This window comes from Aegilops tauschii, chromosome 5 (genome assembly GCF_002575655.3).
Source record: "Aegilops tauschii subsp. strangulata cultivar AL8/78 chromosome 5, Aet v6.0, whole genome shotgun sequence".
In the NCBI taxonomy this organism is placed as follows: Eukaryota; Viridiplantae; Streptophyta; class Magnoliopsida; order Poales; family Poaceae; genus Aegilops; species Aegilops tauschii.
The window spans coordinates 35,548,727-35,561,486 of record NC_053039.3 but is presented as its reverse complement, the minus strand read 5'-3'; positions in this window follow the sequence as shown (position 1 = coordinate 35,561,486).

Genomic DNA, 12,760 nt, shown 5'->3' with positions numbered 1-12,760 from the left:
CCTTTCATCGATGAACTCCTATGGATAACCACGTATACTCGCCATTCATACAATGTTTCCCAGTTGATCTTGTATTACAAGATACCCCGAAATTCTCTCTGTTGTTCCGAGAATCCTTTGAGCTTACTGCCTTGCTGTTCTTTGTCACCTGAATACCCCTACGGCTAATTCTCGCACTTACCGAGTATTCGCTCATCCCCAGTTGATTCAAGTATTTCACAAAAGTGTTCAAAATACCATTCGATCTTCCGAAAATCCTCAGGAGCCTTTTGCTCTTGAAATTCTTGCTTACTTGCACTATGATTAATCTTAAGTCTCGTAATCTTATTGGCATCTCTTGTCATTATCATTTTGAGTCCGTTGATTCAATCTGTTGCGAATGCACGCAATCCTCAATCAGATCCTAGAATTCATCCTTCCGGCTCAGACGTCATTTTAAACGAGAGCTGGATCTCGACCAATCAAATTTGCCATCGATTGTACCCGTAAGTTTACTTGACTTATCCATCCTCAATCAGAGCGTTTTCTTCTGATCCCTTGAATTTGAAATTATATTTCCTTTGCATTGAGCTTTGAGTTAGTCAGTTGTTTCTATAATCTGATCTCCTTGCATTCTTTCTTCCTCTGGTTGAGTAGTAATGCTCACATCAGATCCCTTGTGGACCATCAGACCCTTTTGTCGGATTTTATCCGACAATGTCCTTCATATTAAATAAGCTTGTGAGCTTTTCCTCGGATACCTGATGCCTTTGGTAAATTGTATCCTCTGCTTTGTGAACCATGCTCTACTTTTGAGCTTGTGTTATCTACTCCTGAAGTTTGTAGTATATCTTACTACGATGCCCCGATGGGTTGAACCTATGCCTTCCTTAATCTGTGTGAACCCGAAAGATTTCGCGGGACATACTTATCTGGTATTGCACCAGGTAAAACTTTCGACAACTAATGTCATTATCAAAATACGAGAGGCGAATGGAAGGTTATGCATTGAAGAAGTGGGAGTCGACCTTGAACCTTTGTGTTCATGCCCATGGACACGATGTAGATCCTATCATGGAAGCTTCTTATAATAATAACTTTTTCCTTCATATAATATCATCTGGTATATGTGAATTGATCCTTTGGAATCGTGGTTCTGACCATGATTGATCTCCTTTGATTCCATTTCTCAGACGAGATGAAGTACTTGTCGTCTACGGATCAATACCCCACTCCAACCTCTACTTTGATCTGTCGTCCAGTATTACCCCCCTGGTATCTCGAGATTATCACAGAACTGCATAACTTCTTATGAGTTCTCCATCAAGTATTACATTCTAACTGATTCCAATTTTTCACGGGCTCCGAGTTATTAAACACTCAAGGAGATCGATAACTTAATCGAGTCCGCATCACGATTAAACAACTCTTAGTAATCTCCTTTGTTTACGAGTTCGTACTCGATCACGTCATCCCTAGCCTGCTCGGCTATGTCATTATCGTGACGATTTTAACTGTGCTACCTGGTCTTTATTCCCGGAGCACCATTTTCGACGATGAGCTAAGCTTACGTCGATTTTCCTCGTCATATCATTTCGCCTTGAACAGCAAGCTTGATTTCGAGTTTGTGTCGTACCCCTGGTTCCAATAACTTTTCCCTTCATCATTCCTTTGACTTGATGTCATCGCCGATCGATTACCTCTTCATAAATTCTCGCTACAAATGTGACGTGAACATCATCAACATTCTGAGCTCTTCCAAGATATCTATCGAATTCTGGATGAGAAATACCATCCTTGCCCTCGATGATTTGTTTTATCATCGACCATTTTATTGCCTTCCATTCAACACAAATTGGTTCGTGTTTTGTGTTGTACCTTTATTTCCTTGCTATCTAGCTTATGATATGTTCTACCTTGGAGTATTACCATCTTTTATGTCAAGAATGTCGTAAGAATTTCACCACCTCGTATGACATCTTGGTATAGTGATACTTCTCCCCATCACCATTCTTTCTTGGTCCCCGTGTTGTTTCTAAAAGGAATACCGACAAATGGTCTGTGATGTGTAAATTCTAAACTTCTAGCAACCCAACTGCTTTGAAGTTATTGGTCTATAGTTTCATTCTACGTCTATGGCTTAATGAATCATCATTCGAACATTGATTGTGCTACCTAGCCCATATTTCGGGTGCACATTTCAACCAATGTTTAACTGTGTATGTTTTCCTCGAGCATACATCATTAAGTCATTCGATCTAGCTAATGTTATCTCCTTGTTCACATAGTGGTGGAAATCCATCTTTTGGAAATCTCAATGGATTGTCGCTGAGTCAATCAGTCACCTCCTCACCTCTCCTTGGCGTAATGATGAACCCTTGTTCGGAACTCGCTTCCATAGTTCATCTCCCGAGAATCTTCGATGTCGTTTCGACAATTTGTGTTGCACCTTTCTTCTCAGGCATCCTGAGTCTGAGTTATCCTGACACCAATCAGATCTGAATCTCGGTCAGATATGATGGTTGGAACATATTTCCAAGAGTTATAACATTGGCCTATTTATGACCCGGTAAGGTGGTGGTACCCAGCACACCTGGCGGGAGGACCTATTGTTATAATTTCCTTTTTAGCAAGGTTAACTATTCTTCCATGAGGAAATTGTAAGTCTTACTCTATAAGTTGTTCCTGATGGATCCTTTGTGTATCCATGGCCTGATCTTACCTATTCACCATGTCAATGCTATCTCGAAGCATGACTATGGTACTCTGATTTTCAACAGGAACATTTGAAGCCCAAAGCTAATTGTTTCCTGCTCAATTATCCAAACACCGTTGTATGGGTAATGTCATGAATTTTCTCTCCTGTACCTAAAGAGTTTTCTACATTATATCATGTCATGGATATCATGCTCTGCTTGTCCTTGGGAAGGATATACCATTGAAATATGTGTTTAAACACATTTTCCTTTCCATTCTTCTGTTAATCTGATAATCATATTTTCCTTTCCATTGGTTGGTTTAATGTTTCTGGTGATCATTATAGGTCGATCATTCTGGTGATCCAAGAAGTATTAATCCCCTGCTTGTGCAAACACCTCGGTGTACAACTCTGTCAGTAAGACCCTGTTACTATTGTTGGTGACATTCCGGTAACCACTGATGGACGAGAACTTTGCCTATTGGTCCGCCTCGTTCAACGAGCAGGAAAGTGGTTCTCTTCGTCCCTCGCCCTTGGTACCTACGATGTTGCTGACATATAACTGACTGGCTACCCTCTGACATGCCTTGCTATCATGATCATGCAAGATGTCACCGCCCTTCCTACTTTAACCACATGGTGGGCCCATAACCCACAGTTCCACAGGATCGAAACCTGACTCTCTTGTACACCCCCTGTTCCCAAGGTTATTCCTCACGCTTGGCTTCGTATGTAATTCACGTGCCACCTTTCGTGAGATCATCAATTTTGGTATCAGACACAATACTTATTCCCGTTGCTCAGAACCCTTCAGGCATCAAACGATTCCCTACCCGCTCGAAACTTCCCCACGATACCTCCTTACTTTGCTCTCGATATTGTCTTAAATTTCCATTCGAGAGTTACTTTCCGCCACCTTTCCCGATGTTATCAACCAGATAGTCAACCGTTCAGAGGCCTGTTATTCCGAAGTTACCCCTTGTCCTTCGTAAGTACGATGGAGTTCCCGAAGGAAGGATGCCAGCTTCATCATGATGACCTGAAGCAGGAAAATGAAGACATCAACGTAATGGATCAACCGCTTCGAGAAGAGCAACCAAGATCGAGAACGCTCGTTAGAATTTCGTGACCAAATCCCTTTCCCGTCACTTCCCCTCTTAAATCTCGGGACGAGATTTCTTGTAGTGGAGGAGAATTGTGACGCCCGGATAATTAGGCTACAGTAATCCCACGTTAATGATGCCACGTCACCACGGTTACTGTTGTTAATCTCGTGTTAGTTCAAAATCGATTCGAAATTCAAACTTAAAATAGAGTCAAACGGTAAAGATTTTCAAATATTAAAACTAAAATGTTGGGGTGTTGCCAAATAATGCATAGGTAATTATTGTGGAGAAGTCACACTTTTATAAAATGTTTAAAGGCTCTAAAGTAATTAAAACAACAGCTATGACAATTAATTAAATGCCTTTTAAAAATAATAATAATGCAAACTATTTTAATTAGGTGTCAAACTTTTTGGGGCAGTAGAATAAATTATAACATTAATTTAGGAGTTGTATTTATATTTTGTAAAACAGAAATTCAAGGAATAAAATAGAAAAGAAAATAGATAAAGAAAAGAAAACAGAAAAGAAACAAAAAAAGGAATAAAACAACCCCCCCCCCCCCCAAGCTGGACCGAACGGCCCAGCTGGCCGCCGCACCGGCCGGCCCACCAGGCCCAGTCGGGCCTCCTTATCCCTCCCACTCCAGTAACCCTAGCGCACGACCCCCCACTCTTCTGCTCGATCCCCATCTCCTCTCCCCACTCGATCTGGACGCTCGCCTGCGCCCAGGGACCCGACCCCCCGCCCCCGACGCAGGCGCCCATACCCGGCGCCGCCCCGCCGCTTGCTTCGCCCCGCCGCCGTCGCGGCTCGCCGCCTCGACGCACTGGACCTCGTCACCGGATCACCACAGCCGTCCCCGACTCCTCCTCGCCAAACGCCGCTCGGCACTCGCCGGAACGCCTCCTCCCCGACCCGACCTCCCCACGCCTCGCCGTCCTCCCTTCCCTCCATCGCCGGTGAGGCCCCCGGCCTCCTCTCCCTTCTCTCCGCCCCCGTTCGACCCCCTTGCGCTCGCCCCTGCCGCCCGCCACGCGCTCACGGCGGCGGCGTGCTCGTCGCGCCCTGGCCGCGCGCCGTGCGCCCCGCACTGACCCGCCTCCGCGCTCGTTCATGGCCTCTGCGCCCTGGCCGCCTTGTTGCTGCCCCACACCGCGGCCGCCCCTACGCCCGCCTCCGCCTGCCGCGGCCGGCCGGCGAGCCCCGCGGTGGCAACGTCGTCGTCTGGGTCCGCCCCGCTCGGCTCCAGCGCCCGCACGCCCGTGGCCATGCGGGCGGGCACCCGCACCCGCATCGCCCTGTGCCCGCTATGGCCTCTGGGCCACTGTCAAACGGGGCCCAGCCCCCAGAATGATATTATAAAAATAAGACAAAGATAATTTAAAAATATATAGTTAATTAATTAATTAATTTGTTAAATAATTAATTAACTTGATTAACCCTGTTTAGTTAACCTAATTAGCTCTTTAAATTAACTAATCTGTTAACTACGCTAATTAACTTGGTTAATTAGCTAGGAGCCTATGACATGCGGGACCCATGTGTCAGGTTTGACTCCAGTCAACCACACTGTTGACTGCTGACGTCACACCTATGTCATGCTGACGTCATCCCATTCTATTCTGGATAATGTTGTATTAAATTAATTAAATATATGCTAAAATTAATTTAAATCTTTTAAAATGCATATAAAATAAACCGTAGCTCACATGAAAATACTTTCTACATGAAAGTTGCTCACAACGACGAGACGAATCCGAATACGCAGTCCGTTCGTCCGCCATACTTCCCTAGCATAGCAAACTTGCAACTTTCCCCCTCCGTTTCATCTGTCCGAAAAATGCAAACTTCGGGAAAACTTTCCCGGATGTCCCCCCCTTTTTTTGCCGATATCACCTACTACCGCGTTAGGGCACACCTAGCACCACGTATTGTCATGTTACACTTTGTGTTGCTTTGATTGCTCTGTTATTTATTTGTGTTCCCCCTCCGTTACTTCTTTCCGGTAGACCCCGAGACTACCGGCGACCCCCAGTTCGACTACGGAGTTGACGACCCCTACTTGCCAGAGCAACCAGGCAAGCCCCCCTTGATCACCAGATATCGCCTATTCTTCTCTATACTGCTTGCATTAGAGTAGTGTAGCATGATACTGATTTCGGTTAATCCTATTCTGTTGCATAGCCTGTCATTGTTGCTACAGTTGTTACCCTTACCTGCTATCCTACTGCTTAGTATAGGATGCTAGTGTTCCATCATTGGCCCTACACTCTTGTCCGTCTGCCATGCTATACTACTGGGCCGTGATCACTTTGGGAGGTGATCACGGGTATATACTATATACATTATATACATGACACATGTGGTGACTAAAGTTGGGTCGGCTCGAGGAGTACCTGAAAGTGATTCTGATGAGGGGGCTGAAAGGACAGGTGGCTCCATCCCGGTAGAGGTGGGCCTGGGTTCCTGACAGCCCCCGACTGTTACTTTGTGGCGGAGCCGCAGGGCAGGTTGAGACCGCCTAGGTGAGAGGTGGGCCTGGCCCTGGACGCCGTCCGCGGTTACTTTGACATAACACGCTTAACGAGTTCTTGGTATTTGATCTGAGTCTGGCCATTTGGTCTATACGCACTAACCATCTACGCGGGAGTACTTATGGGTATCCCGGCGTCGTGGTATCAGCCGAAGCCTTCGTGACTTTAGCGACTGAGTGGCGCGCGCCGGATTGGACTGGAACGCCACTAGGCTAGGTCTGCTTCCGGCCGCGTACGCAACATGCAGGTGTGCATAGGGCGATGGGCCCAGACCCCTGCGCGCATAGGGTTAGACCGGCGTGCTGACCTCTCTGTTGTGCTTAGGTGGGGCTGCGACGTGTTGATCTTCCGAGGTCGGGCATGACCCAGAAAAGTGTGTCCGGCCAAATGGGATCGAGCGTGTTGGGTTATGTGGTGCACCCCTGCAGGGAAGTTTATCTATTCGAATAGCCGTGTCCCTCGGTAAAAGGACGGCCCGGAGTTGTACCTTGACCTTATGACAACTAGAACTGGATACTTAATAAAACACACCCTTCCAAGTGCCAGATATAACCCGGTGATCGCTCTCTAACAGGGCGACGAGGAGGGGATCGCCGGGTAGGATTATGCTATACGATGCTACTTGGAGGACTTCAATCTACTCTCTTCTACATGCTGCAAGATGGAGGCTGCCAGAAGCATAGTCTTCGACAGGATTAGCTATCCCCCTCTTATTCTGGCATTCTGCAGTTCAGTCCACTGATATGCCCTTTACACATATACCCATGCATATGTAGTGTAGCTTCTTGCTTGCGAGTACTTTGGATGAGTACTCACGGTTGCTTTTCTCCCTCTTTTTCCCCTTTCCTTTCTACCTGGTTGTCGCAACCAGATGCTGGAGTCCAGGAGCTAGAGATCCCGAGGATGTTTCTACATGGAGTTTGGCTTCGAGGAGTAGTTAGGAGGATCCCAGGTAGGAGGCCTGCGCCTCGTTCGATCTGTATCCCAGTTTGTGCTAGCCTTCTTAAGGCAAACTTGTTTAACTTATGTCTGTACTCAGATATTGTTGCTTCCGCTGACTCGTCTATGATCGAGCACTTGTATTCGAGCCCTCGAGGCCCCTGGCTTGTATTATGATGCTTGTATGACTTATTTATGTTTTAGAGTTGTGTTGTGATATCTTCCCTGATCTTGATCGTACACATTTGCGTGCATGATTAGTGTACGGTCAAATCGGGGGCGTCAGAGATATAATTTTCATGCACACCGCCACAACATATTAGACCTTAATACCGAAGTTTCCGCGCGATTTGTGTGCTTAGGTGTGCATGCATATTATTGTGAGTAGCAGTAATATGTGAAGATTGCTTGATTAATTATCTTAGTAATATGCTTGTGTGTTTTTGTTTTAGTCGTTTCTGTTGTTCTTTTCTTTGGGCCTTCAGTGTTACAAAAGTTTTCCCCTTTTAAAGTTGCTCGTCAGCCGACACCGGACCCGAAGAGTCAGCAAGAAATGCATATGTTTGGAAACTCAGCTAAACAGAATGGAATTATCAGCTGACTGCAGTGAAATTGGGAATATCTTGTCTGGATGCAAAAGAAATCCTGGATGGACCGTCAGTATCAAGTTTGCATTAGCGTGCACTCATCACAACAAAATGATTAAATCAGCAAGAAGATAAATTGTGTGTAAGGTTGACAGAATATTATCAAAGGTATGGCTCAGATACAAGTTTAATTTTTCGTTGAGGATGATTTTGGAACTCGATGTACCTGGAAGCAAGCAAAAATATGGCATATACTCAGAAAGGAGGATAGTCCAGTAAAACCCTATTTCATACAACAAATCAACATCAGAAATATTAAGATGGTATGTATATGTGGAAATCGGTCCGCATATCACAATAAGAAGTTTCTGGTGTAAGCAACCCACTTTTCCCTCGCAAGATAGCAGAGAATCTTCCAAGGCAAGATTCATCTATCTTCCTTAGTACAATACATGGATGACTTCTCGCGCAAGGTACTCTGCCTTCTTCGGTAAGCAACCGCAAAAGCTTCCAGCATGAGGTACTGAGTCTTTCCCCAGCAAAGTCTTTAAGGGGGTAAGCTTCTGAAGCGCGATACCCAGTCTTCTTCAGCAAGCTGCCCGATGAAAGTTTCGAGCACAAGCCAGCAAATATTCCTCAGTAAATTGGTACAAGGTAGTACGCTGTGAATTGACAGCATATGGCAGTGAATCCCAAGAATTAGATCCGCAACATTTTGGTCAGAATCAAGAATCAGTCAGAATACACGTCTGTCTCGGAATCAGGTCCTCATATATATGCAATGAGCATACCATCAAGATCTTACAAGTCACTCGGATGAGGATCTGATAACCACGTGAGGATGGTTAATAGAAGAAAGCCAGTATACACCGCAGTGTGACAAAGGATTATGAGGATTGACGACCTCAATGAGCTCAATACAAGTACCCGTGAACCTGGAAAATGATCCTGATGAGCCCTTGTCCCCTTTTTCTCCAATGACGGCACCACGCCTGTGATCTGAGCTGTTTCTAGCTATCCGGGGTGGATGCCGATTTTTGTTTCTCTCTTCAACAACTGTCACGAGTCTGAGCTGCTTTTCGGCCGTCTCGTACAGCTGTTGAGTTTCTTTTTGTGACAGTAGCCCTACAGCTTCTTTTTGGCTATTTTAGGGAGCTGCCACCTTCTTCTTATCGACCCGGTCTATTGCTCTGAGCTGCCTTTGGGCCGTCCTGAGCCGTGGTTGAGTTATTTCAGTAATGTCCCAAATCTGAGTGGTAAAGACCGTTCTGGTGGCTACTGATTTATTTGCCGATTTCTTGCAAGGGTTTCGGATGATCATTTCCCAACAATCAGAACTTGAGAGGTGTTAAACCTGCCATTTAATGGGTTACCCTGTCAGGAAAATGAGGATAAGCTACGATTGCCGGAAAATTGCACCGACAGTACCTATGGTCATACAAAGAAACAATATGGCCCAGCTCTTTCAGCCAAAGATCCAGACCAAGAAAACAATAATGAAGGAGCAAGACTAGTGATGCAGGTATGAAAATTGTACACGACCCCATGGTGCAGATACCCCGGACAGTTTAAGTCAGTATTGATCCACATGGATATGCGTACAGCATGAGTAATCTGTATGAGGAATAACAATCTCGAAGCATGAGCCCTACTTATGTGCATCATCAGGGATAGCCTGTCGTGAACAAAATTTTTCCGTCAGAACCACCGTCAGTCAAGTCTGCAGATATTATCATGCAGGTCCAACCCTTATGCTAGCCACGACAGGCGACAATCAAATATTTGGTACGGATCCGATACTCACGACAATGGAACCAGTTAAGATGATTCAGAAACTTCTACGATGAGTCCAAATCTGTCAGCAAACGGTTATGTTTTAACTCATTGTTTGGAACCCGAAGGACCTGCATTTAGTGGAGAAACCCAATGCAAGGAGTTAGATCTTGGGCGTTCACTAGAAAAATCTGATCACCACTTCATGAAAGCATTGTCAGTGCCGAATGACACACCCAGCGGAAATCACTTTTGGATTTGTGAGACGGACATATATTTCAGTCGTGATAATCAAATCACACTCAGCTAGTCAGCAGATCTAAAAAGAAATTGGAGCCTATATAAGCATGAGCAAGCCAGGTAAGATCTGTCAGAATGTGGATACAGTAAAGCAAACCACCCAGGGCCAGTCAGATAAAAATTTAGTGGGAACAACAATAAAGGAAAAAGGATACCCGAGTTGGAAACGGTTTCCTTAAGTCAGAATATTCATACTTGTTCCCTGAGCAACCAAATCTCGAGGACGAGATTTCTTTAAGGGGGTAAGGTTTGTGACAGCCTGACTTTTGGCCCTTTCTTTTTCTTTTGTTTTTCCGAGGTTTTTGCCTGAGTTTTCTTTTTCATGGCTTTGTGGTCTGGAAACTAAAGAAGATGCCCTCTTCTTTGCTTTCAGAGTGGCTTGTCATTCCCAAATGTTTCCCTAGACCCTGTCATTTCCATCCTAGCCCAAATTCCAATATTCTTTTTCTTGGGAATATTCCTTTTCTATTAAAGGAATAACTCAAATTGCCCTAGGTTGTGAAGCAACCTATATTTCCATCACTCCATAAATTCCCAAATAATTCTCATAAATTGTTTGGGTCATATCTTGATCAAATATGACAAAACTTTTCAATGGCATGTTCAAAAAAATAATTCCCCAATATTCCTTTTTCTATTCTGCCCTGAATGGCACTTTGAAAAGGAAGTGTCATTTATATTTTCCTAGTGGATCCCCACCTTTTTGGTCATGTTTATATGACCAAATAATTGCCTCATGCACAAGTTCAACTTTATTTGCCTAGCCAATCTTCCTCAGTGAATTTTCAAAGTTTCTGTCAGATAGAAAGCTTTGTGAAGGAAGTACTAGCTAGGAGTACCCAAATGAGTTGAACTTTTGCACACTCCTTAATGCGCTCATATTAACCCCTCCACCCATTTGCAGCCCCATCCAATCATCTATGTGAGCACAGGAGCAAATCTTTGATTTTGGCAATATTTTCAGGTTGTGAAGCAAGTGTATTTTATATTGCTTCAAAAATCCTGATAAATTACCATATCATTCTTATGCCCATAAAACATCTCGCCACCCAATTTGGCATCATTTCAATGAGCCATTTGATCACCAAAATGCTTCCAAGTTTCTGGACAGAAACGATGTTTGTGAAGCAAGTGCCATTTTGGCTTGTCCATTTGGCATGAGATTTTTACAGCATCTTCATATGTCCAAATAATCAAGCTTTGCCCAATCTTAGCCCAAGTTGACACTCCATGTGAGAGCATCATCATTATCTTCATTTCTGACCAGATTATGTGGTTGTTAAGCAACTACATTAAAATCTTTATCCATTCCTCCTCAAACTTACCAGGATGAAAGTCCTTCTTTACCTCAACCTCGCAGACTACTCCATTGGCTCCAAACCTTTCCTGTTGATCACCAGTGTTCACCCAAGTTTACTGCAGTAAACTTCAGAGGGTGATTTCTTTTTGACCAGCGCCTGTTTAACCAAGTTACCACCGTAGTTGAGACCTCCCCTGGATGGAATACGCCCTAGACAACATTTTGCCAGCTGTTTGCCTCCCACACATGCCAGTACTGGTGGTGACCACCGTTTTGGCATGCCATGAGCGCGCCCAGAATGGTTTCTTGCTCGGGCTGCTCCCCCTCTCGTCGGCTTCGCGCTCGTGAGGATGTCCAGTAGATAGCCCGCGTCGTCGCCGTCCTCCTGGACCCCTCTCCCCCTCCGTCCGCTTCCTCGTCGGCGCTCGTCGCCGCGCGCCCACGGGTGAGCAGTGCCGACGTGCATTAATGGCGCTTGGCTGCTTCCCTCCCCTCGACCTCTTCTGCCGGTGAGCTCTGCGACTCGTCCGCATCTCCTTCGTCGCCTTCCCCGAGCGCCGCATCGACCTCACCTCGTTCCCCTAGTCCTCCCGAGCCTCTTCCCCTACCTTCTGGAGCTCTCCTCGACCCCCATGGCCGCCGTGCCTCTCGCCGGAGCCCGGCTAAATTCGTGGCAGCCGGTTCCCCTCCCTCCATTCTTCCACCACCAGTAGGCCTCCACCACTCCGGCGAACCTCCCTGCCCTCTCAGCCTCTCGCCGGAGCCTCTGTGGTCGCCGTCCCCAATCTTAGCCGCCGCCGCCTGTAGCTTCTGCCACCGCGCGGTGCCGCGGCCACACCCATCCCCGGCGCTCCCTCTGCCCTGGGATGGAGGCGGCGCGCCACCCTGAATCCGCCGGTGCCCTCGCCTTGGCCTGGAGCGGCTGGAGTCGGCGGGGCCAGCGCCGGCAGCGCCCCTGCCCTCCTCCTATGCTCTCTGTCGTGGCCAGGCACGGGAGGAAGAAGAAGGAGGCGTGGGAGGAGAGAGAAGATGCGCTGGGCCCCGCCTGTAAGCGACCCAGCCGCCGGCCCCGCGTTGACCCAGGTACGCTGACGTGGATAAGTGGAGGCGTAATCCCCTGATTACGCCTTTCCTTTCCGAAAGCGTATTTCTCTATTACGCGTTCTATTTTTCTGTTCAGGCCCTGTTTGAAAATATTTTTATTACAGATGGATCCCTGGCAGAAAAGACTCCATAACTTTTTATCCGTAACTCCAAATGAGGTGATTCCAAAGCCTACTTCTTCGTTTCGTCGCGCCCGTTCTGTTGGTCAGGTTTTCACTATGGTTTGACACTGTGAAAATGACCATTATGCCCTTGCCCTTATTCAGCCCTCTCCGAGAGAGAACGTTTTCCGGCGATTCGTTCCGCGAGTTTCTCGCACTTTCTCCCGGTGATTTCTTCCACCCCAGGCAAGCCACATTACCCACTTGCATGATAGTCATGCAGTAGCTATGGTTTTCAACTTTAATCTTTATTCAATGTTTGCTTGTTGAAAAGAT